The sequence below is a fragment of the Oncorhynchus mykiss genome, chromosome 27 (genome assembly GCF_013265735.2).
Source record: "Oncorhynchus mykiss isolate Arlee chromosome 27, USDA_OmykA_1.1, whole genome shotgun sequence".
NCBI lineage: Eukaryota > Metazoa > Chordata > Actinopteri > Salmoniformes > Salmonidae > Oncorhynchus > Oncorhynchus mykiss.
The window spans coordinates 18828034-18833018 of NC_048591.1; the positions used below are offsets into that span (position 1 = coordinate 18828034).

At 45.1% G+C, this 4985-nt stretch overlaps 1 pseudogene; it reads right to left on the reverse strand.

Moving 5' to 3' along the window:
• Positions 1-404: 404 nt before the first annotated feature.
• On the reverse strand, positions 405-4778 carry LOC110507116 (annotated as a pseudogene).
• Positions 4779-4985: the final 207 nt, after the last annotated feature.

Below are 4985 nucleotides of genomic sequence, written 5' to 3' on the forward strand. Positions count from 1 at the left end.
GATGGTTTTCATCAGCATCCAGCTCCATCACCCTCTAAAAATACATTTTGGAAAGAGAATTACTGATTACAATGATGTAGAATTTTGGGGAATGTTTCACAACAGGCATCTTGAAACTGAACATACCTGAAGATACTCAATTCTCAGTTGCTTTACTCTGTCTGCATTGCTTTCAAAAGGCACATGGTATAGCCGTTTTAGAGACACCTGGTGTCTTTTCAACATGTGGGCAATAGTCGGCAAACTTATGGCTTCCACATTGTTGAACATGTCGTCATTGTCCAAGATGTGCTGCCGAATTTCTGTAAGGCGAATATCATTTCTGGCCCGAACCAAATTGACCACAGCCCGCTCTTGTTGGTCAGTCAGAATTTTGCCTCTGCCTCCCCTTATTTGGCCTAATCTCAATTCTGCAGGGAAAATTACAGTAAGAACACATTTAGTCACATCACCTACTCTGTGGTACACATTGGCATGCAGTATACTGTACAGTCATTTGACATTTGAGAGTAGCCTAGTGTTTAGTGCATGCTGATGACATAGCGGTTCTCATTGCGGAAAGTTCTGATGATTGAGGCCACGGTTGATCTTCTGAGGTTTGGTTGAGTCATTGTAGCTGCCTCAGTCATTGTCATGCTATGATTTACGACATGGTCTACAACTATTGCTCGGGTTTCATTGGACACCGTCTTGGTCCGTGGCCTTGTCCTCGATCACGTTCCCCCACACCTCTCAAACGAGGCCCACGACCACCTCTCAGAAGGGGTGCTTGTCCTCGATCACGTTCCCCCACACCTCTCAAATGAGGCCCACGACCACCTCTCAGAAGGGGTGCTTGTCCTAGATCACGTTCCCCCACACCTCTCAAACGAGGCCCACGACCACCTCTCAGAAGGGGTGCTTGTCCCCTGCCATTCCTTTGACCGCCACGTCTTCCTCGTCTTCCTCTTCCCACTGCTTGTGACCTGGATCACCTGATGGCTCCATGTTATCGCTATGTTGTTGTAGGTGGATACCACTCATTTATATACTCGTACCACAATGTGAAATCAATCATCAGTAACGAGTTGGCAGTATTGGAAAAGCAATTACAAGGGCTTGCATACATACACTACCAACCACTTTATTAGGTACACCTGTGTGTTAACGCAAATAGCCTGCTCCTTCAAACAACGAATCACGTGGCTGCCTGCAACTCAATATATAGAGTAGATAGAGTATATAGAGTAGAGAGCTTTAGTTTTTCTTCAACCAAACATTAGAAATGTGCAAGATGCGTATTCTAAGCAACTTTGACCTTGGTATGATTGCTGGTGCCACACATGGGGGTTCCAGCATCTCAGAAACAGCTGCCTTCCTGGGATTTTTATGCACTACAGTCTCTAGAGTTTACAGAGAATGGTGTGATAAACAAAACACATTCAGTGAACGGCAGTTCTGTGCGCAAAAACACCTTGTTAATGAGAGAGGTCAGAGGAGAATGTCCAGACTCATTCAAGCTAACAGAAAGGCCACACATGGTGTGCAGAAGGACATCTCTTAAAACGTACAACACCGTGAATAATTCAGGCTGTTGGGGAGGTAAAAGGGGGTCCTACCCAGTACTAGATAGGTGTACCTAATAAAGTGAATATAGTGTATAGTAATGTCAAATCTGAAAACATGGTCTGGAAAAGTGGTACATGAGACCATAGAAAAAGTGTCTGATAAAGAATGATGATGAAATATTACATCCATAGATAATGTAGTCCAATTGGTTCATGTTCCACAGTAATGGGTGTCAATGGATCTCGTTATCCTGAAACTTTCATGATCTAAACATGGAAAATTGTTTGTCAGTTTCCATAAAACTATGCATTAAGAGTAATGCAAGTTACTTATCATTTTGAGCAGTTGTATCAACTGATAGTTAGATCATTGTAATGAAATGAATAGACAGTCATCTCAGATGTAATGTGTGAATTGCATTTTGAAATGGTAATACTTTGATGTCAAGTTGTCATTTTGAACAGGTGATTTTAGTTCAATGTACAAATGATCTTTGCTTTATGTGTATTGTATCCAAGCAAGTGGAAAAAGTGTTAGAGTTTTGAAAAATGACATCAAGATTCTGAAATTAGTGCCAAAGTGATTGTAAAAAACTATATTTGACCACAATTGTATGTCAGCTCACATTAGATTTTCGGTTTAAAATACAACAGGGAACCCAGACTTCTTTCTCTTCTTGTCTCATGGGGGGTTGGTTGGTGGTTCCAGCTTTTTGGTTTTGGTCTGTTGGTGTTGAAGCCACGGAATCCAACCTCTGTGTGGTATAATGACAGTTAGACCACACTAATGACAGGTCTAATGACCTCTCATACACACTGTTGAAAAGGTGTATGTAGGGCAGCAGAAGCTGTGTTCTTCCAGAAGTTAGAGCTGTGATGTGATGAAGTTTATCTACTGTCTGTCTGTCTGTCTGTCTGTCTGTCTGTCTGTCTGTCTGTCTGTCTGCCTGTCTGCCTGCCTGCCTCCCTGCCTGCCTGCCTGTCTGTCTGTCTGTCTGTCTGTCTGTCCTAAACACACAACAACATGCATGAATCACAAGGTGTTTATGGCTGCAGTGTTTTAAATGAGGAAAACTGAAATAGGAAATTCTGGAAAGGGAGGACTTGCCCAATGATTCCTGTGGGGAGGAGGAGGAGGACTCCGAACAGGAAAGGGAATTTGTTTTTGTTTTTCTTGTCTATTACTTTTTATTTTTTAGGTATTTTCTTAAAACTGTGTTGTTGGTTAAGGGCTTGTAAGTAAGCATTTCACTGTAAGGTAACGTCGTATTCGATGCATGTGACAAATAACATTTGATTTGATTTGATTAGTGATGTGCAGGGTGTCTGCGTAGAGAGAGTTACTGTAAAGAGGCCGCTGGCCACCAGGGATCACAGCCCCTTCACACAGGCCACCGAAGCAAACAACTCACCTGAAACACAAAGGACAAAGAGGATGTCTGTAATACTTAAAGCATATTCTCATGAAATGTTATGCTACATTATGAACACTTATAGCATCTTATAGATGTAGTCATGAAACTGTATACATGAGAGGCCGTGACATATTGACAACACATTCCAGCTAAGGGCCTCTCTCTCACCTTGTTCTTCAGGCCCCACCAGCTTGGACAGCTTGGCCCTGGGGACTGGAGTGGCTGCCATGTAGAGGAAGCACAGCCCATAGCCTGTTAGAAAAGGGGAGTGGATACACATTTACCTGTTAAAGGTACGCTATGGAAGTTTACTTGGGGATTTTCCATGTATTAATCTATCACCATCACTAGAGGGCAGTGAATAAGCGAAGAGTTTTGTGACCTTTACCCAGCTGTGTGTTTTCTGTGGAGGAAACAAGACAGGAGGAGAGAGAAAACAGAACTCCTCCAGGGCAGACTTATTGATCTATTACTCTGGGAGACATGTGTTTTACTGTGTGATACTAGAGCATTTCCCCCTGTGCACTGTTCTCCAAGACACACCACCAGATAATACTGCTGACTTATACTGTAGCTCAGCCAAGAACACATGTTCATAACAATAAAGAAATCTATTCAACTCTAAACTGATGTAATGATGACATTTTAACTGATTTTATCTTCTGGGATAGCCTCTCACCTGTGAACAGGAGTTCAGTAGTGTTGGCCAATGAGATGACCACCAGGCCAGTCATGTTTGAGGCCAGTACCACCAGAGACACCCAGAAGTCCTCTAGGCATCGCTGCATGGTCCTTAACCCCAGGAGGCTGCTGAGGTAGGCCAGGTTCTGGGCTGCAGACCCCCAGCCGATCAGCCGTGGGCCCCAGCACAGCGGAGAGCTCAGCTCATACAGAACATACAGCTTGCGGCTGTAGGTGGACCACCACCAGGAAGAAGCAGGAGGTGTAGAGCCACAGTTTGTACCTCCTCCAAAAGTCCCCATGAGAAGTATAAGTGTTATCTAGTTACATTACTGTATCACAAGTTTAGACATGTATAAACATACTGTAATCAAAATATGAATTGAAGAAGAATAAGACAATGATATATTTTCAGTCCACAGATAGTTAGCTACCTTAGGCCATCTTAACGTTGAATAACCTATGTTTGTGCCTGTCACCACTGCCCCCCTATGTTACTGGCCAGCATGCCAGCCAGTCCCAGATTGGCCTCCGGCACTGCCACCCTATGTTACTGGCCAGCATGCCAGCCAGTCCCAGATTGGCCTCCAGCACTGCCACCCTATGTTACTGGCCAGCATGCCAGCCAGTCCCAGATTGGCCTCCAGCACTGCCACCCTATGTTACTGGCCAGCATGCCAGCCAGTCCCAGATTGGCCTCCAGCACTCCCACCCTATGTTACTGGCCAGCATGCCAGCCAGTCCCAGATTGGCCTCCAGCACTCCCACCCTATGTTACTGGCCAGCATGCCAGCCAGTCCCAGATTGGCCTCCAGCACTGCCACCCTATGTTACTGGCCAGCATGCCAGCCATTCCCAGATTGGCCTCCAGCACTGCCACCCTATGTTACTGGCCAGCATTCCAGCCAGTCCCAGATTGGCCTCCAGCACTGCCACCTTATGTTACTGGCCAGCATGCCAGCCAGTCCCAGATTGGCCTCCAGCACTGCCACCTTATGTTACTGGCCAGCATGCCAGCCAGTCCCAGATTGGCCTCCAGCACTGCATCCCTGAAGGTCTGGGAGCCCCTGTCGCTGATATCAGACACATATGCAATGCAAAATGCCTGGATGGTATTGAAGTCGCCCGAGAGTAAGGATGAGTTAGTTGATTCATCGATACGTCAGTCAAGGGTGCCCACAATGATAAAGCAGATTAATTGGTTAATTGGCACTAGCAACTAATTGATTCTGGACTGGAGCGTGGACCTCAGTTCGTCTTTCAATCACCCACATGGGTATATGTTCCTAAAAACCAATTGGTATTGAATGATGAAATGAGGTTCACACTCTAGTCCAGTTGG